Raw genomic sequence first — 22655 nt, 5'->3', positions numbered from 1 at the left:
TAGTTACTGGGGACATGGAATTGTTCAACTTCAAGAATGATGTTCTAAAATAAAACACAGCATTTTGAGGGTTCTCTGACCTGCACTAAATCCAGTGCCTGCTTTTGTCAGAGACTTGGACCTGGGAATTTAATACTCTGGAGGTTTTTTCCTATTAAATGAGACCTGTTACTCAGCTTGTCACACACTGTTGTATTTCTCATTTTCCCTCAGGGAGATAAAGCAGCATAAGTTTAGAGTTACAGCGGCTTATTTTTCGAAGAACAATGTCTACACAATAGCAATGCATTATAAATTGGTATAGGCGGGTGTGTTTTCTTAAAGGACGTGTAAAAAAGTTTGCACTTTCCTCCTTCAAAAAGCTAACAAAGTGCCTTCCAAAACATTAAATTGCTGAAGTTTAACCATCGTTAATTTTGTTGTGGCATGGAAATATTTCTAGACACATTCAACACACACATGGCTAATTCACTGCTGAAAAGCTTGTAGAAAGGATACATAAAGTAAAATATCAGGGTCACTGTACTGTATTGTTTGCTTTATTTCATATCCAATCTAAAATCAACGAGTATGTGAATGCTACATGATGTGTTTTTTGTGGTGTGTGTGTTACTCTTTGGTCGCTGCAGTAATCCCTCCATCTCTGTGTTGTGTTTAGTTGGTTTTCTTTAGTGTAGTCAGGACTTTGTTATAACTAGTGGTTTAGATTTTCTGCCTATACAATTACATATGAAAAACATTTTCAGAATGTGCTGGGTAATTGGAATCAGAGTATATTATTTAGAAATGCATATTACAAAATCAACATAACTTAGCCGTCTTAAACTTTTTTCACCCCACATCCTAGTGGCAGAAATTGCTTTGAGATGTTGTTAAGATGTTATCTAGCAAAGAGCTTTTCTGTCATTGGAGATCTGCATATTGCTGAATCGTAGTGGTGTTTAGTGGAAATATATCGAGCAATTAAAACCACTTCTGTGAGTAAATGGCAAGGCTGTCCAACTGAATCATTTAATTATCAGCCTTGGTGCACGCTTGCTGTTTGTTAACACTAGTAGTTAAAAACCTCTTCTTTTTTTTTTTTTCAGTGGATAAATATCATCAAGGATCTATAATACCATCTCCCCGAACTATGGAGGTTGGTGTAAAGGGACACTTATTTTTAAAATACTAATCACTTTCTCCAAATTCTCATGCCAAAGAGGATATGAAAAGATTAAAATTCTAGCCCTTTCACCCACAAGTAATTTTTATTGTTCAACACTGTTAGGGTGGTGAGCTGTCCAATCAGAGCTCTCGTCATAACAGTTGTGAGTTGTGACTACTTGATTTTCAGACTTGACCTTTAAGCTGAGACTTGACTAGCGGTGTAGGGAGGGGGTAAATATTTTGCATATGTCATGAGTCCTCAGCCCTCTGTATTTCAGCTACTTGAGAGAGGATGTGTTACATTGTCATGTTGTTTTTTCAAGGTTAGGAATATTTTATGCTTTCTACTTTTGTGAGGCGCTGCGGAACCCTTGTGGCACCATACAAAATAAAGGAGGATAATATAATAATAATTTTGCAAATGCTTAGGGGTATATTTACAAAAGTGCAGGTTTTTAGAAATGGAGATGTTGCCTATAGCAACCAATCAGATTCTAGCTATTCTCTATACATAAATGTTAAGTAGAATCTGATTGGTTTCTATGGGCAACAACTCCACTTCTAAAAACTGGCAGTAAATATACCCCTTAGTATTTATATCTAGATTTGTTTTATAGGTTCAGAGTAAAGAGTACTGAAAATCTAAAGATGCCTACACACATAGCGATGTCCTCACGATCAGCCGATATGTACGATTTCCCTTGAAACTCTCCCCGGCAGCTCTGCACACGATCTGCACACGATCAGCACGATCTCCATACGTTCTGCACACGATTTGGTGTCCAATCTTCATACGATCTCTCCTGCATCCAGACTTTCACAGTGCATCGCTTTCCTAGATCTGCCCTAAAGCACGGCAGATCTGACGATGCGATGTGCGACCAGCGGGGACGCGCATCACATCGTGATCGTGAGTGGGGACTCACGATTTACTCACGATTTTGGCATATTTTACACGATTTGTTGTCACGATTTGTCGAAATCGGCCAAATCGTGTAAAATATCGCTATGTGTGTGGCCAGCTTTACAGGCATCTGTGAGTTATTTTCCTGAATAGAATGTTTGGTACAGTAAGTTTACAAATTCTAAAGGGAAGTATATTTATAAGACAGACATGAAAGAGTAGTTGGTTTTGTTTTCCTGCAATAGAAAATATTATGACTGCAAACATCCAACCAATGACTTGAGCTGCTCTCTGGCTCAGATTGAATTTTAGTATGTCTGGTAATTTGTGCGTTTGAAGACTGTTCAGCAGGCGGCCATTTTTCACTTTGCAGCTTTTGTGTGCTGAACAAGCTGTCAGCATGCCACACACTTCTCACATACAGGGACTGACAGTCTCCTTTTCTCAGCTCAACCTGTTACTGTTATTGGCGTTAGAGGAAGGAGAGCAAAAAAAAGTATCAAGTGTTTTTATGTCCATTTTGCCACAAGCTGAGACAATGTTACATTCTCTTAGGCCAAAAGGGCACAATAGCTCAAGTTCCAAACTTATGTGTTTTACATAAAAGGTGTATAGTTGGTATAAAATGTTGTTGTGTGGTTGGAAACATCAGGGCCAGTGACCCCAACTTTGCTTCTATTTTTATAATAATAAATAATTTGTATAATGTTTGGACTAAAAAGAAATATGCATGCAACATTAACCACGTCAGAGCTGTGTGGTTCCCCATCCATTTGTGACCAGGCCAATATTCACTTGTGCACGTTCCACAGAAAATGCCTTTTACTTGTATATCTTAAGATACTCAAGTTAAATTTATATTGTGTTTTATTTTGTAATGGATGGGATTTCCTTATGATAGAATTGTATAAAAAATATCTTTATTTTAAGAGCATTTTACCTTTTCTACATTCTACTACTGTTGTTTGCTTTTCAGTCTTACACAAAATGTTTATATGACACTGTAACAAGCTAGTTCTCCAGAGTAAATACCTGCATAGGGATATGTTTTGGGGTTATAGAGATTTGTTTTGAATTAGTTTTTTACCCTCTTGTACAGTACACAAATTCTATAGGTGGAAGTATGTTTGGATAGGGCTGGGAGTGGGAGGTGACATATATTGGCTTGGACCCATTTTGGCAATTTTTGGTTGCCCTTCATTTTGTCTTTTTTTTTTTTAATTTGGAGACACTTTAGGAGTTCTGGAGGGCCTGATAATAAAATTAACATGGAAGCACTTACTGTAGCATAGAATGCTGTGGTCATAGGTAGTATATAGAGCAAGCTTTTGGAATGTACCACTGCACAGGGCTCTATGTTTCAGTGGGACTTTGGCTGTAGAACCTCTAGCTTCATCTGTCCTATCGTGCTGATGAGGATTTGCCATTATGTTTGGCTCATCGTAAAAAAGGAAAAATGTAGAGACATACTTTCCGCTAGACTGATTAGCTTCTGAGGGTTTTTTTTATATTGTTTTCATTCAATTTAATATTGATTGAAAGTTGTGTGAATTTTTTGTACTTAACTGGCAAATATTTTTACAATGACATATTAGGGATTGTATTTATTTAAAATATTAATACTTTTTTTGCAAAAAATATCAGCTTAGGGAGTTTGTAATGTCTTCTAATTGGTGTGTCTAGCAGACCTCTGTACTAGTATCCCCTCACCCATGTAGCGTTTTGCAATCACCCTTGTAGACCCCCTGTAGAATTATTCCACGTCATACTAGTTGCCATAGATCCCTAAGTGACAATATACTGCCATACCATTGGTCATAGATCTCACTATTTGCCAACCCCTTCCCATATGCAAAGTGCAGTGGAGCATGTGACATGCAGCTCAGAGCGGACCAATCAGTCCTGACTGAGCAGGAAGTAGCACTCGGAGGGGCTGATAATCATTTCAGTTCACCTCCAAGCAGTTTTGTACTTGAACTGCCAGTAGCAGAATGGAGGTGCTTAAATGACACATGATGTCTGCTGTCACAGCCCAGTCCCTTTAAGGAAGAGTAAATTTATTTCCTCTGACACTTTTGAAGACTGACAAAAATTCAGGGGAAGGAGGGTAGCTTGAGGTTGCATGGGATGCGACCACATCAGGGAAAACCAACCTGCCTGCACTCGCATCCCACATGATAACCTCAGGCAAGCAGTTAATTATATTAACAAAACAAGTCATTATTTGTTTCAATATACACCTATTTTATCACTAAAGTAATTTATTTGTTGCAGTTTGTAGAACATGATTATGTTAATTGTTTCACAGGGGGTGGAGCAGTTTTGTGCAAATTGCATCAAGTTCCATCTGATCTGATTTCATGGAGAGTCATCCTCTCCTGGCATAAAAGTAGGCAAGTCTGTAATATATTAATCCATCTGCAAAACAAGTCCATATTCCATTGTTACCTTTTTTTTGTCTATGTTTTGGTATATTTATTATATAAACAATATTCTTCCAGTCAGCAGAATCATACATGTGACATCACTAGAAGTGTTTCTCTGTTCCCTAATGCAAAACTGCTGAAGCAGAACATCATTATTCTAAGCCTACTATTCTATGCTATAAATGTGTCATCTAGTTTTCCTTAGTGCCTGGGCCACTTTATTTCATTTATATCTCTATTGTAGACAGGACAATTTTATGCACTGGTATACAGTACTGTAGGGGAGTTTTTTGCATCTAGAGGAGTTTCATGTGTTTTGACCGTGATATTTTCTCTTTACAAGGCAATAGTGACACATTTTAAAGAACGATTACATATTGTAGTATTTTGTCCTTGATTTGTAATTAAGGGACCTATTTATCAACATTTTAACCCCTGTTAACAGCAGTTTCTACTTTATTTTCTCAAAATGAAGTATTTTTCCTACAGTATATATCAAATTTTTAATGCCAGAGATATTGTAGACATCTACATTATTGGCAGAAACAGAGCACACTGCCGTCCCCTTAAAATTTATGTTAATAATATGCAGTTGTTCTGCTTATCAAGGTCCCAAAATATTTCAAACGTTGTTTCTTCAGATTCTTTTGTGCCCATAAAGATTGATAGTTGTTAGATAAATAATAATAAGGCCTCGAAAACACAGGATATTAAACATTTTCAAAACATGGTGGCAATATAACAAAAGGACAAAAATAAGTATTCCATTAAGTGGCTGAATTCAATTAACTGTGCGCGGAAAAGCGCTGGTAGCGTCAGAATTTAATGCCAGAGGCTATTAAACTAGAAGCCATTTTCTTACAATTGTATAGCCCCACCCACTGCATTAGCTCACAGTTAATTGAATTTGGCCCTAAGTATGAGTGCTTAGTTAAATTGCCATCTAGCCATTGATTTACACACATTATATTTTTAAGAAAAAATTCCATTGTTTTAAATATTAACTTGTCCCTGAAGGATCCAAAACAATCACTTTGTCTAAATTTTGGGAGATATGCAGTTATGATCAACTTTACAACAGACAGGGAAAAGCAAGAATCACCAACAATCCATGCATGTTTTGAATATAAATGCTACTCTTCGCGGTCCATGAATCAAGTCTATCCCACCAAAATAGTCACAGTTGAGAGGTGTGTAATTGAGTTCTTTGATGTGTATATTGATGTGACAAGTGAGTAAATAAAGCCTTAGTAGCCTCTGAGGATGCTATTGGTCTCCTCAGTCTAGCTGGATATTGTTTTATGCAGATTGCAGATAATAAATGAAATATGGATGCAGTGAGCTGGCTGCAGTGTTTGATAATGGTTTTGGGATTCAGCAGTATTTCTGACTGGTCTGACAAAACTAAACATAATTTTATTATTTTTTTATTAAAGTAAAAAAATAATAATTAAAAGAAATGTTATATATTAAAGCCAGCGTAATTGATTTTAAGCAGCTGTTGACATTGCATTGTGGCATGAAAAGTCTGCCAAAACTATGACCCATATATATAAATGAACAGTCTGCACTCAATTACAATATACTAAGACCACAGGACTTGAGAGTGAGGTTTGGTTTGCTAACAGAATGTTGAAAATGTAATACTTGTTGCTTTATCCATGAGAGTTTCTTGGCTTTTGGCCATGGGAAAGTCAAGGCATCTATACTTGTTCTGTTTCTGAGGTACTTTGGCTAACTCTCAGGATCCCCACAACTGCCGGAAGACTGTTCTCTATGGATCACAAGCTCTGCAGTCATAATAAACGCACACACCAAGACTTTTATTAGTCCCAGTGAGTATTTGTTTCTAAAGTAGACTTTAGCATGTATATTTCAATGACTTACAAGCCAACCAGATGGGATAAGAAATCAGAACTGATTTTTCTGGCTGCCTGCCACCATTTAGTGTGTTTTGATTTGTACGGATAAGTAACCATTCTCCTTTTCCCTGTTTGCAAGAGCTTTCCTGTAAGGTTTGCAGGAAAGCTAATCCTTGGTTTCCTGTAAAATGTGTGCTTGTTAATAGCTGTTGCTTCAGTACGCTGTGTTGACCCTGAAATGGGGAAGTGTATGACATCAGTGAGCTCAATGGGCTGCACAGATTTGTAATTCTTTCTATATAATTCTAGGAAATGGCAGACTTCAAATGACAGCATATTTTATAAATTATGCTATTTGGTCTTCACTAATTAGTAAATAACACTTTCAAATCACTCTTACAATATGTTTGTTGATTTGAGATTAGTTTAACGAGAAGTGGCTTATGTCATAGAGGATGAATTGGCTGTTATTTTGGGTACATGTATAATAATATTTATACATATATGATTTACAAAATATATTAAGTCTGTACAAGATACTGTAGAGCACCAAAAAACTGAATAGGTTATTTGATTTATCCTGCTTTAAATATAAAAGAGAATATCCAACTTCAGGAAGGAGATTGGGGGGAACTAGAAGAACATGCCAGCCCCCTCCCCCCACTCCACTGAGACAGTCTCTTGGGGTAATATATACTTAAGGCAATAAAGCAGAGCTGGATAGTAGGCTGTTTGTGTAGGGACAGGACAATAAGTGGATGGTTAACATTGCTTTAGACATCTCATATATTGTTCTACAAACATTGTGCAATCCTGTGGCCAATTTGGTCTTGGTTATGGATTGTCCTCTTGCAGTAATCCAATGCTACATTGATTTGGTCAATTTTCATATCTTAAACTAATAAAATAAAGTGCTCAATGTGTAGCCAACATAAAATGTTGATATACAATAGATATATGATTTAGTATCAACATTTTTATTTATTTGACTTGAGTTATAAATTGAATATATTTTATCCTGTATGTTAAGCTTTTATATTACACCAGAAAAAAATAAATATAATATATATATATATATATATATATATATATATATATATATATAGCTATTTGCATGTGTCATAAATATTTATGCAGAAATAATTAAAAAAATGTGATTTGGTTTAAAAAGAAAAAAATTTAAATAATAATAATACACCATAGATATGTTATTTGAAACCAATGGATATAGTGGGTAACTAACCACAGTTAATTTGACACAAATGAAATACTCCTAAATCTATTCACCACCAGTTGTACAATCAACCACCCAGCAAATGTAGGTTGCTGCCTTTTCTAACCTACAGAACATGTGTATTCATGTTTTCCCTTTCCATTCATAGATCTCTCCAGCTGGGAAAATATAGTGTGTACAATTCTCTGTGCCTTCAACTGACATTTTTCATAAATTGCAACAGAAACACTGTTATCAGCAGCTTAATAGCAGCTCTACAGATCAAGTCTCAGCATGACACAGAAACTATGGTAACCACATTTTCCAGGCAGATAAAGGAGGAGGAAGGTTTAAGTGGAAAAGTATCTGAAGCAAAATTGTAAATAGAGCCCAAATTACTTAAGAGTTGATAAGGGTTTGATGGATTAGTAGTATTGTTCTGTAAAGCCTCTGCTATGCATCTGAACTACAACTTAAATGTATTACGCAGTTTTATTTTTAAACACACAGATGCGTTTCTCCATTTCTTATTTATTATTCCTTACTGTAAAAATAATGTTGAAAATATGAGACATATGTTGCCATAAAACACTGCTATACCTACTGTGAATGATTGATTGCATTTCTAAACTGAACACCTTGGTTGTCAGTTTTAGTGTAAATTCCCTCAACTTGGAACAGTAGTCTACTTACTATTATAGGGATGTTATAGCATACAGTAAGACTGACCATCTGATTTTTTTTCTACCTAGTGGGTTATTATGAGTTCTAGATCTATATTAAATATCGTAATTGTTGACCTTTCCTCCTATCCCATCAACACTAACAGAATCATTTGCATGTTTTCCATTTCAATAGATAAGTCAAAATAATAATTATAATAATCCAAAATATATTTTAAAATTAAGGCATTTAACTTTAAACAGCAATTATGACACATAGATAGTTTTTTTTTTTATACTATTATGCCAAAATATGTTAATTCATTGTAGGAGGTGCATTTAAAAATAAATATGGTTGTAAATATTGTCTAAGACCCCTGGCTAATGTTTTAATCTAGATCTTGTTTACTGAAAATATGTCTACAACTGGTAATATATAATATTAGTCTTTTCAGCTACTACTTTACTGTAAACTCTTATGGTGCATACACACGGTCAGATTTTCTGTCAGATCTGAACGATAACTATTTTAAAAATCGTTCAATCATTCATATCTGAAAGAAATTCTGACATGTGAGCCTGCAACGATAAACGATGCGCGTTCCTGCTTGTCAGATAACGATATCTGACATCTGATGTGTTTGCAGTCAGATTTGGACGATTCCATTAATATTAATACAGTCTAAAATCGTTCAAATCATTGATAAAATCGTTCATCTGACAAATCTGGCCGTGTGTATGCACCATTAGACAGACCTGTTAAGTGGACCTAAAATTACATGGGTGCACTCACATGGTTTATTAAAATTTAAATAAAGCACTCCGTATTTAGTTGTCACTTATTTTAAAAAACAAACAAAGAATATGCCATACTGTTGCTTAGCAACGTTAGACACCACCTACCATTGAACATTGTTAAACACTTAACTAGCTTTTGTTTTTTCCTTAAAACAGCTCAAAAATAGTTTTTTTTAATTAATTATTTGGGTCAAGAACATCCATTTAAAAGTTATCCAACATGATTATATTTTTATCTTTTTTTCAAAACACATAACATTTAATATCAATATTGTAAAAACACTGACTACCGATATATGGAAACATTGGTAATCGTAACACTGCGACTATACATTTCCCTGATGGCTGCTCCTCTCTGTGCAGCCGCCAGGTATACACTGGGGGCTAAGGGCTTCTTGATTTACATTTTCGTGGTGGCTGCTCCTCTCTCCAGCTGTCGGGTGTGGGAGTTCCGCTATGCTCTCTGATCAGCAGTTGTCAACTGCACGGCAAACACTGGGAGAAGATACAGGGATGCATATAGTAACAGAGAGGCAATAGTATTTTTTTTTTTACATTTTATTATATAGTACATTCTTCACAGTTAAACTGAAGATCTTATTGGAACTGCTATCCTGGCAAGTGTTTTATTCAAAAATGGGAACTAAAATTAACTTCTTACTACTATGGTATAGGGCAATAAGAAATTGGTTAATGAAAACATTTAGCAAAAATAGATTAATAGGCCCCTAAGGCTGTGTACAGGGTTCAGAATTGGATGTAGTTGGCATCCGGGCACACAATGCCGGCGCTCACAAACCCTGTGCTAGAATATCGGCCTGACAATCCCGGCGGCTGCAATCCCAAAGGTATGTTTTAGGGTTAGGCACTAACGGGATGGTTAGGGTTAGGCTGCGGGGGGATTAAGGTTAAGTTGCAAGAGCAGAGGTTTGGGGCTAGGCTGTGGGAAATGTGGGTTACAGTTAGGGGAAGGGTAAAATTACTTCACTTCAGGCATCTGTATTTCAACCATCAGGATTCCGACTGCCGGCATTTTGTGCGCTGTGATCACGTACCCAACCCTTCAGAATATTATGTCGACATTCATAATGTCAACATGGCTGTTATGTTGACATTGACCATGTGGACATTCAGCATGTTGACACTGATGAAATGTCGACATGGTTAGAATGTCAGCGCTGTGTTTCTAATGTCAGTATATCACAAATGGTAACGATAACACTAATGCAAATTTGACATTTCACATGTAGACATTTTGCTCATGTCCAGGTGTCGACATTTTAACACTGTTGACTTTTTGGTGTTGACATTCTTAATGTCGACCTCATGACTGGAACCCTTTCTACATGTCATTGCTTTCCATTTGTAGTACGCCAACATTGAGTTACACAGCTTGCTGAACACTGTTTTTTTCTATGTAGGATTAGACTGCCTACTATGGAGATGTACCCACAGTACTCTGTAACAATGACAGACTCTTGAAGCTATACATAGTGTTCATATTAATTCTAATAAATATGAAAACCTGTTAAGTAAATTAATTAAAAATGTTGTTTCTATCTGCATAGTAAACATAATCTGTAAGGGATATTTATTTTGTCACTTGGGAGTGGATGCTGCCCGAGTTGGAAATAGAGTGAAGCACATTCTATAAAGATATATGAAACAGTCCCCCCACCCCCCTGCGAATAAAGAAAATAATGTGCAACTCTCTTCAGTATGGTGCACTGTAAAAATAAATAACAAATGGAGCAAGTACCATTTACATCAGGGATGGGGAACCTCAGGCCCGGGGGCCGTATAAGGCCCCTGGAATCATTTGGTCTGGTCCTTGGAGCTTTTTTCTGCTAGCCTCATCTGGCTAGCAGGGTGCCTAGAATAGCACCCTGTAGCCAAAATCTATGCAGCAGTGCCGCCTGGTGCATCCTTTGGACGCTTCAGAGGGTCTGACCGCTGCCCTAACAGCTCCCCGGAGCATCCTGAGTATGCTTCGGGCTTTGCTGTAATCACCGGCGATTGTGGCCCCACCCCTGTGTGATATCAAAAGGAGGGGGCGTGGCCTGCACCAGGCCAGCGAATAATGTTATATATATATCAAAATGGCCCTCGGCAGAAAAAAGGTTCCCGACCCCTGATTTAAATGAAGAAGGGAAATAAGGGAAATAATATAAAACAGGAAGCCATTATGGACTTCTGTTAAAGTAATCTGTAATACTACCTTGACTTACCTTTAAAGAAGTGTGTTCTCGAAATTTTCATTTCTTTAGACTTCTGTGAGTTGGTATATAATGCTATCTAAAGACTGAAGTATGAGAGTTGAAGGGTTGACTAAAAAAAAACATAACTTTTCCTCAGCCAAAAGATTTGTTGTCTGTGTAACAGTTGAGTGTAAGAAAATGGTGTTGATATTTTTAGTTAAAGCTTTGTGGTTTTAATCTGTGGCTGTCAGTCATCCCTGGTAAAGTGAACTGCAAACTGCCTTGGTAAACTGCCACTTCCTCATGTGAAGTATTGAGATTATATCTACAAACTGACAAAATTATAGCTGGAAATGATATATATTTCAAATATGAGTATGTATTATGCTGGTTTTATAGAATACATTCAAATTGTACAATGACATGACAGTGAGGGAGAATAAAATGTAAAATACATTTTTGTTCAGATTTTGTAGTGTAGAAAGAAAGACCAAATCCCATTGTTTGGCATTATATTAAATAACATTCTTGTATATTTTTTAGTGTGGCTTGTCTTTAAGTTTAATATTTATAAGGAAAAAAATTAATAATTGAACATAAATAAATAAATGTAGAGTAATGTAACTGACAGTTTAAGAAGCTGAATACTTTGATAATTGTTATTAAATGCCTGACATTGACATTTGTAAGTAGCCTAGGTTGTGATGATGTGATTATTTACAAAGTTGCTGATTTTATTACTAATGCTATAGCTATTTATATGGTTGCCAACAATTGAATACAATATCTAGGGACGTCGCTGTTGAACACATGCAGTTATTCAAATTACCAATGGTGCATTCTTGTTAGACATGTCCTACTAACCTTCCCAACATAGTATAAACACTTGATAGGACTATAACATATTTCCACTCTTTCTTTAAATAACTCACATTACATAAAACAGATACTGAGAATTACGCAAAGCATCTTTACTGAACAAGATGAGATGCAATGTGCATTCTGTCACTATTAATATTCATGCCTTTAGTACTGGGGGGAGGGTTGAGCAGAAAAAAAATAAAATCTTAGAGACATTCTTCAAGCCATGGGCTCTATCCTCAGAAATGAAAGCGAGTTGACCTATGTACTCATACTGTACAAATACAATATCCGTGTGCCATAAGACATGCTAGGGTTCGCTGATGGAACATTTTAATGAAACCTATCTTTAAAAACATTGTTTTAGATACCGTTTCTTGTTGAATAGAACATTTGTACACCCTGGTCTATGAGATATTTTATCAGTTATTGCTTTCTGAAGCAAAATGAGTGTTCTATTATTGTGGGTGATTGCTGTTTTTTTACTTTAGCCAATGATGCAATAAGATTATGATGTTGATTGTTGTCAAGCGGTATAGAGTATGCTTGTGCTATATAAGTTATGAAGCTTATAATATACCCATATAACTCAACAATTTGCTTTGTAAAACAGTGAAAAGGAGCCGTTATTTTAAATGGTGTTTTTTGTGTAAACCACTATTTATAAACATCCTGATTCTGAATCGAGTGCAAAGTGGCAGAGTTTGCGTCATGCTGCAGAAGCCAGATTTACTACCTCATGCTAATGCGAGTTTCCGTAGGGCTAATGCAAGAATCTTTATGGCTTCAAGCGGGGAAATCACAGGGCCCACTGTTTTCCATCCACAGCCACAACTGTCATCATTAGTATTGGCAGATACACCAGCCCCATGCTAGGTGTCAAAGATCCAGAAACGCCGGTTACACGCTGAGAGATTTGGCCAAGATCCGTTCAACTTTGAGTGACACAGAGATTTGCACATTTGCTTCTGTGCATGTGTAGGTTGCTAAAACTCACTATTTGCAGCCATGAAAGGAGCTAGGTCCGACTTAGACTCAGGCCCTTATTGCAATGGCGTATTGAGGGGGCCCATGTTCACTCCCCGTCCGGAGCCCCCTCCTCTCTCCCTGGCTGCCGTCAGCGATCTGACAGCAGCAGTAGACTCCGGGCACTAGTCAACGGGAAAATGGCACAACGGCCATTTCCCTAGTGATTTCCTCCTGCGCATGCACAAAACGCTGAGAAAATTGCCGCAATGGCCATTTTCCAGACTTTTTTTTATACTTAACTCTCCAAAGTCTCACAGAGAAGTGCTACAAAAAACAAGTATGGGTGCATTGTGCTCGGTGCCGGCCTCCCCTGGACCGCACACCCTGCACCCATTATAAATAAGCCCCCGCCTTATTGACTACTTATTAAGCAGCGCTTTACAGAGAATATTTTATCATTGAAATCAGTCCCTGCCTGAGCTTACAGTCTAAATTCCCTAGCGCACACAAGGTTTTATCCATAGAGAAAGCTGATGATAGATATGATTATCTATTGATCTGTATCTCTATATAGATTTATGCAGCATGGTCAGGAAAATCGCAGAATTGTGAACATCATTTTTAGAAGCTTTAAACAGCTTTACTGTTTAATGTACAAGCTCTTAACCTTTTACTGTTTAAATCATCAATCATGCTAAACAGATACCTTGTGTTGCACGATTAGTTCACATTTTCATTATTTCTGTGCATGTTGTATTGTAAGTAGTGAGTGTTGGTGACAGCAAACATATTGTTGCAAGAATTTATAAAAAATAATTTAATATACCAAAGACCAGACTTTTATGGGCAAAAAATACATTAACCTTCTGCTTCTAAAGTTAGCTTTCTTGTCTAAATTTTAAAAACACTAAGGGCCCCATTTATCAACAAACCTTACTACCAGCTGAGTATTTCATTTAGTATTGCAGTGATACGAAGTAATATGTTGTTGGTATTTAACATTACTTACCCTTCCTGGGATGTCGGCAATCAGAATACCGACAGTCACAATCCGGACACCTTGATGGTACGTATGCTAACCCTAATACTCCGCCTAATCCCTAAGCCTAACTCTCCCGCTAACCCTAACTTACCATCGGGATACCAGTGGTCAGGATTCTGGTGCCAGGATTCTGATGCCGGGATTCCAACTACACCCCCTAAAATTTCAGAGAATTGGAGCTGTATACAGGGCTATTGTCCTGGAAAAATAGGCTCAGAAACTAGGGAAGGAGCTACTTTAAACTACAACTTATCTTATGGAAACGCATTCTATTGCATCATAGTTAATGAGGAGTTCACAAACTGAGTTCCGCTGAAAAATAGCACTGACTGTATATAAGCTCAATTTAGTTTGGGACACTGTATAGTGCCAGATGAGAAAAAGTAAGTACACCTTTACAGCTTCCTCATCAATAAAGAAGGTCATTTGAGCCAGATATAGCTAATAAAGTGTACTTCATTATTTGATTATCAGGAACTGCTAACGCCTCCATATAATAGCATAGCCTTTGGCAGTTTGGTCTGGAACATACAGGTTTTTGTTAACTGCTGATGTCTTTTCTGCGTGCAGTGTAATTATCTACAATCAATAGCTGCTAGTTGTCAGTCTGGAAAGGCTATTGCCAAACAATTTTGAAGTCCACAGTTTACAGTGATGAAGTTTATTTACAAATATAGAGCAGTATTCCCAAAGATCAGACCATATAATGCTCCCAGAAATCACAAATCTCCCACATATTACATTCGGCGATCTACAGGCCTCCTCTGTTAAAGTTCATGAGTCTATCATTTGAAAAAGTCTGATTAAGTATGTCATTGGTTTGTAAATTAGCCTTCAAATTGAATTCATTGACCTTGTCTTTTCAGGAAATATTGTTCTAAGCAGAGTTCTTTCATTTTATTACACAACACCGTGTTTGGTGAAAACCAAACACAGTTTATTGGTGTAAGAAACTTGTATTAACCGACAATCACAGTGGAGGTGGAAGAGTGGTGATTCGGAGAACTTTTGATGTCAAAGCACTTGAAAGACTTAAACTATCCTTTCTAAACCAGAGTATTCTAGAGGAAAATGTGAGGCCATCTGTTTGCTTTTAGCTTGGCTAACATTGGTTCACCCAGCCAAGCATCAGCAAGTATACAACAGCACGATTGAAAAAGCAAATAATTCAGGATTTAGCTTGGCCAACTCAACGTCCACATCTCAGTCTCATTGAGATACTGTAGTGAAACCTTAAAAGAGCTATGGAGAAATTAAAGCCCTTAAACAAGAATAGAATGAAGCAGTGCTATAAGAATGAGAGAACCATAATTCCTCAAACATTATTAAGAGACTGATAAACTCTTAGAGGAAATGATTACTTCAAGTTTTTGCTGCCCAAGGAGGTTCAAGCTACTGAATCAGGGAGTATACTTTTTGACATGCTGGCTTATTTTTATTTGTAAAATGACCGTAATATCTGTTCTGTATCAATTAAGGGAGAATAGTTGCTGGATCATTCTGTCCTGATATGGGAAAACCCAGATTTAGAGGATATACCATAGATTTGGAGGATATACCTTATTTAATGGGGCTGTATGTGCATAATTTAGTTGTTTTTTTGTCCCCCCCCCCCACCCCCTCCTCCTCTTGTACCTGCAGGATCTCCTGTACAAGGTATTTTTGTTTTTTAAATGTTAGCATGGTAGACACAGGCTCCAAAAACCGAAACCTACTCACACAGACTACACCTAATAGATCGAGACATCTGTTTACAAGTGGGCTTTCTAACAGTATTCTTCAAACCCATGCTGTGGCATACAAGCTGTTGTTATATGTTAATGTGTGTGTATACATGAATAAAATTAGTGATTGGTCTACGTTAGCATAGCACTAGCCATAATACCTGATTGGGATCTACAAAAATACAAACTATACTCTGATACTCTTCTTTCTTTGTGAACTATTTTAATTCTATGTTTGTACACATCATGTTGTGTACTGATGTATTCCTCATGATGATGTGATAAACTTGCACTCACAGTTTAGATTTATCATCTGTATTGGTTTTCTGTGCCACCAGATGAGATCTGAATTTGATCCTTTTAGAATAGGACCACAATGTGGTCAATGGTTGGCCAGTATGGCCACAAACAACAAACCTGCATGTGTGTACCAGGGCTGTTCTTCTATTCTCGTGATTGAGGGACTTTGTCCTAGATGGCAACATTTTAGTGGCAGCAGAGATGGGGTTTTTTCTTTTTGAGTTTTGGCACCTAGCTTGACTTTCCCCACAACCACATTCTTCTTGCCTGACATATGAGAGGAGTAAAGATCCAGAGGGGAAGGATTCAATGTGTCAATCACTGTAATTGCTCCTGCTGTGTGTGCCCAGAGTGCAACACTGTTGCACTCTAGGCATACACAGCAGGAGCAATTACAGTGATTGTCAAAGTTCCACTTGGACAACTGAAGGGAGTTGAATGTCTCTAGTTTAGGGCAAACAGAACACTGGATGTGGCTTTAATTTGACTGTAGTCTTATAAAGGGCATGTGTAGTGGACTGATGGCATATAGGGGCATGTGGAGCGGTCTGAGACCTATCTCTATATCTACTTACCTGTGTATGTAGAACTAGGACACTGTTCTTAACTAAATTTTACCCAGCACACATGGCAAAAGATTGCCTACCCCTGAGTAAGTGTATTAACCAGCTCCGTATTCATGTGTTTAATTTGGAAAACAAAAGCTTTCTTATTACTTTAAGCTTTTTTTGTCATTTGTTTTACAAAAACTTGTTTAGCTGAGAAATATGCTGGCATGCATGCAGCTGCACTAATCCTCAATTGATTGAATAAGGAAGGATATTGTTTTTAAAATCATGTCTTATTCATTTTGAAATGAAAGCAGAGCAATGAAACAAGACTTACCGTGGGAAAAATATTCAGAAGCACTTATCATGTAGGATAACATTAAATCTTATAGGCACTGCTAGTGAGTGTATCATTTTGATCTTATACTGTTGTCATGGTGTTTAATATTTGAAGGACATACTCCGCTGTAAGGTTTAGTTGATCCTCTTTTTACTGGAATCACGTGATGAATGATGGCTGAAAGGAATAGTTTTGGTTTCCGGAAACATTAAAGGAGACTTTATCTCTCTTGGCACTTTCCAATTTCAGAACCCTTTGAAAGACTGCCAATTCCTATACTAGAAAGAAAAGTGCTCAGTTAATGCCGCATCTGTAGGGGAAAGCAGAGGAAATTTAATGGCTGGAAGCCTATAATTACACGGTATATTTAAACAATGTTTAATAATAGCCTTTATTTATAAAGCATTAGCATATCCCCATACCTTTCAACTATTCTCCTTTTCAAGGGACATTGACAACACTTCCTCACCCCCCCTCCCCCACACACACACTTAGACTATTGGGTATCTCTTGATATGCTGTATATATTTACCCTGTCTAATATAATTTAATTGTTTGCAGTACAATGAAGTATATGTGGCTTTGTGTTGAAGTATACATTTTAATAATCTCATCACTTGCAAAAATAAATGCACATTGAATATAGTGATAGGATTTTGATGCTTTTTCCATGGAATTTTACCAATACAGTCTGTCATCCTGGAAGTGCACCTTAAGCAGGAGATATGTCTTGTGGTGCTCTAGAATTGGAAATGTAGCTATCAGAATTCATTTATACTATTTTTAAAATGTTTTCAGGTGCTTCTGTGCCTTTCAGCTGCAAACAGTGGCTATGTTCATATACTTTCCTATCAGTTACTTTTGCTTTCAGTTTTTTAGTTAGTGTTTTGTGACTTAGTGTATATACACCAAAAGGTGTAAAATTCTAATTTGAATCTTTTCTAGCATATATATTACTGTATATATAATACCTCTTTTACACCAGAGCTAAAAACCGGGTTATTGCTGGGTTTACCCAGGTCGCAGCTCAGTGTAAAAGGGTCCCTGAAAAATAACCCAGGTCAAGTGACCCGGCAATCCAGCCCAGGTAGCTACCAAGGTCAGACACAGGATGGACCTGGGTAATGGTGCAGTGTAAACCGCGCAACCCAGGTTATTCGACCTAGATCATTCCTAAAATTAACTGATTGGTGGTTGTGGAGCAGTCACCTCCCACTTTTTATGACCTCACAAGTAGCAGGGCAGACCCGGGTTCAGTATGAACAGGGCAGATCTGAGAATAACCCAGATTGATGGTGCTGTGTAAACGGTGTCTGACCTGGGTTGGAACCATGTCTGAAAACCCAGGTCGGACCCAGGTTTTTGGTGGAAAAGAAGTATCAGTGTACTGACTATATGTTACCTGTTTTCTGTAACTGTTTCTTTTTGAAATATACCAAAGCCACTTAAACTATAGCAACAACCTAAGCATTCATGAAACATAATCGAATGCCTATACATGCTGCATTTTGCTTAATTGAACTATATTAACTATTTCCATGAGTATCAATACAGCAGAAACTTTTCTTTGTCCAGTATGATTTTCACAGCAAATGAAAGCTATGAACCATATGTTTTAATTGTCCCTGTAACTGTTACATGTTGTCATTGGATGACTCGATAGAAGACCTATGGCTCTGGGGCTAAATCAGTGCAGAGTAAGCGGATTACATTGGCAGATCTTTTTTTCCCTTATTGAAGATTTGCACTTGCCTTAACTTCATCCAAGAAACTGAGAAATAATCTGAGTAGAAACCCTGCAGTTTAAGTTAGGCCTAATAGGACAAGGCTTTAAAAACTGTCAAAGGGTTTGATTGATTGGCGTCTACTCTGCAGTCCCCAGAGTAAAGCAATAATGCTCTTGTTTTCTTTCTGAGAGGATTTCATGTGCCACTCAGTGTTACAGATTATCTGCTGGAAAAGCCGATATTTCAGTCTAAATTACTACCCATAATGCACTGTTATCTACAGTAAGTGCTTGGAGTGCATCTGTCAGAAGAGTTAGTATTACTTGTATACAGTCTAAAAAACCCACAAGATTTTTTTTTTTATTATTTTTTTTTTTTTTATGCTTTTGGTGCCAGCACCTCTACTTACTGAAGTTACCATGACCCAATATATGTTTCCGACAAGTTTTATTTCCCTGCCACCCTGTCCTCAGTCAGTCATGTGTGTAATACCAAAGTAAAAAACTGTAAATCTACTTGTTTTTAACATCCCATATTTCCAGTAAAGCAGTATATGATATTTCCCCATAAAGATGAGCAAATTGTAATACATAGACTGGCTGTGCCTAAAAGCTGCTGACTGTTGTTGGGTTTGATTTATTTCTTTTTTCCATATCTTTATTGTTTTTATTCAGCATTTAAATAGGCATGTTATAGCATGAACGTAAAGCTGAAAGCCTTCACATTAGTGCTGTGCATAAGTATCTAGCTGAATCCACTTCCCAAGATTGTGCTGATTAAGGAAATGGCATGTTAATCACTGTGAAATTCATTGTATATATTTAAAAGATAAACCAGTGAGTTTATCTGCGGTCTTCCATCTGCAATCTGTAATGTTCTTTCTCCAACTGAATCTGCTGCACCAGCATTGTTGCCTGAGAATATACTCTTGACTACTGTTAATGTGTAAACAATATTTATAAAGAACACTACATGTGCAGAATGATACATAAAGTAGCTATTTGTTGTGATTGCATCTTTACAACTGATAGAACACCTCATTGATTTAATAGAAGTGATATTGCAAAATTGGACCATTGTAAAATAAACTTAAGAAACTGTGTTCACATAAGAAAGACACATTCCTAAGGTAGGAGAATGGTTTTTGATATTAGAATCCTCAAATATTATATTTGTTTTTCTTCTAATGAAAAACATATTGAAAGATTATTTATTACAAGAAAAAGTACATCCTAAAGCCAATTCCGACATGATATATAATATTTAGTCCACTGTTGTATTGGAGTCTATGGGTTTGAGTCTGTTAGGGAAGTTGACCGTGATGTACTGTTCCGAAACATTGTGTAAATAGGTGATGTACTGGGTACCACAATGAGCAAATAGCTGTATGGCGGCACATTACCCCTAATTACATTGACCTCTTTAGTTAAATTAATTATATCCATTTTGTTACGGATGTCTATGTTGCAGCAGCCACAGCTTTTTTTCCTCGCCAAGTTTCGTTGTGCTTCATGTACAGATTCAGTCTCACAGATATTCTGACGGAAAAAAATGCTTGACGCATTCAGATTAGTACAGGACCGGGCGCCTGACTCACACCAGGCGTCTTGCGCCACATGGTATATTGAGGCTAGATGTATAAACCCGGGTACACACTGACAAATTTATTGGCCGACCAAAAGATTGGCCTCTTCATCTGGTGCCCGTCGACTAGTGTGTACCCGCGATATGTCTGTGAACGACGTCGTTCACATCCATATCGCGTCGGCTGTGCTGCACAGCCGATGGACAGATATATCTGTCCATTGGCAAGTCTGTACGAGCAGTCTGCGGGGAACCCGCGGCTGCCTGGAAGATGATGGTCGTTCAGTGTATATGAATGACCATCATCTACAGATATATCTGCAAATCACTCGATGTGCAGATATATCTGCTAGGTGTACCCACCTTTAGGACAAATACTAATTTTCGGTAAATAGTTTCATCTGTTTATGCTTCAGGTGACCACAATTAGTCACACTTCATTAGCACTGTTTACAGAGTTGAACTAGTCTCTGTTGCTGTTTATCTTTTAGAGATTATTAGATCTGTAATAGGGGATGTTTGTTAGAGGCCAATATTTCAAGAGGGAATACATGTTTCAAAATGAATTTTGAAGATAAAGTAAATTTATGGTACACTTATGATATTGGTAACATATGGAGAAATGCATACGTCTTAATGTCAATATGAAAGAGTAGGGGCCTTATTTTCTTGATTCTGTATTCATCCTGTATTTTATCTTCCTGCTTTCTTAAACTCAACACATGCCACAAATCTGTCCCTACAGAACAACCCAGCTGTTGGCTGGGAGGAATTTAAATAGATAGGGCTATAAAAAAAAAAAAAAAAAAAACATTCTCACGCAATGACTGAGCAGTTCATATTTCTCAGTAACGTGTTACATACCAAATTGCCCTAAATATGAAGTTGAGATAGCATTGGTTATTGCATTAATAAGTAGACTCAAAGCAAAGAGTAAGGGAGGGGATGTATTGCTTAAGGGCCTATGAATTACAACGAATCAAAATATTAAAGAGAGAGATAATGCTTGTGAATTTTGCTAGCAGTGCAGCCTTTGGGGACTGGGTGAGTCAGTAATGACCAAGTCATAAATCACAGGGTCTGTTAGGCAAAAACATTAAATTCATTGCAACAAAGGAATCAATTGGCTCATCAAGCCTGTCTGTTTTCATGTATATTTAAAAAGTACAGATTTGTCTTATCCCCATTCCCCCCACCCCCCACCCCTCTCAAAGAAAAATAACCCACGGAGTAAAGAGGTGATAATATCATTGGGAAAACAACACCATTTCTATTCAATCACAAATGTACATTCTGTTCATGAAGAACACCTGATATATAATAAGCATAAACTTGTTTAACTGCAAGCCTAAAATACCTTCTCCGCAATCCAGCAGCACACTTCACATTTCCACCATTCTTAAACCATTAGCTCCTGATTATCTATTGTGCTCAGAATTTAGTTTACCATTGACAAAAAAAAAAATGTAATAAAAATTGGATTATTTTGCAAAACTTTTTAAAGTTTTATTTTTAAAAAGACAGTTTGTATTTTTTTTTCATGATTACAGGTTAGTCCTATTTTTTTTTTTTTTAAGCTTATTTATTTGCCAATGAATGTGGTTCTGCAACCATTTTTTGGAAAGTGCTGTTGTCCAGTATTACTTACGGTAATAATGTGTAGCCGAACCACTGACACCAGATTAGCAGTTTTGATTAGTAGTGTTGTCAAACAGTCTTGTAATTATTTAAATAGACGAGAACAAATGCTGTATCGTGTAGAATATTTACGGTTAATGATGACCTCTTCTGTTTATATACAAAGGGTTTACATTCTGCCCCAGAGGGATTACGCTGCTTATTCCATTAAGTCTTCTTTAAGACCCAGTACCATTGTCTGGCTGTTTGAATACTAGCAAATAATAGGTTTTTATTTTTTTTTTCATTAAAGGATATTTAGTATATGAATTCAAATGTACGTATTCACTCATAAGGGATGAATCTGAAAAATGGGTATCTTTTCATCTTGCTAAAACCATCCTGCACTGCAGGTGGGACAGACTTAAGCTGGGTACACACCTATACAATCATTGCGCCGTTTTTAGTTTTTGACCTGTTCATGTGGGTTTGTACGCACCTTCGATCATGTTTTGTCGGAAGAAAACTAGTCGAATCTAAGGATCACATTATGTGCTGTTTATATTTATCTGATTCGACTAGGCCATATCAGACCAAAAGTGCAGCATGTATGCACCTTCCATGGTTATTGCAATTCTACAGCAGTAGCAGCACCGCCTCTGTGGGTGGTACAATAATTTTATTACAATATTTTGGCAGTCGGGGATCGACTGTCGCAAGCATAATTGTAT

At 37.0% G+C, this 22655-nt stretch overlaps 1 protein-coding gene across 4 annotated transcripts in view; it reads left to right on the top strand.

Moving 5' to 3' along the window:
• The window catches only part of ZNF608 (zinc finger protein 608), a 98769-nt gene that overhangs the window by 44655 nt on the left and 31459 nt on the right, over nucleotides 1-22655 (top strand). The gene's annotated exons all lie outside the window — the stretch shown is intronic.

The sequence above is a fragment of the Taudactylus pleione genome, unplaced genomic scaffold (assembly GCF_031769625.1).
Source record: "Taudactylus pleione unplaced genomic scaffold, aTauple2 ptg000162l, whole genome shotgun sequence".
In the NCBI taxonomy this organism is placed as follows: domain Eukaryota; kingdom Metazoa; phylum Chordata; class Amphibia; order Anura; family Myobatrachidae; genus Taudactylus; species Taudactylus pleione.
Note: the sequence above shows the minus strand (reverse complement) of the source record. Positions and strands in the feature narration are given on the sequence as shown.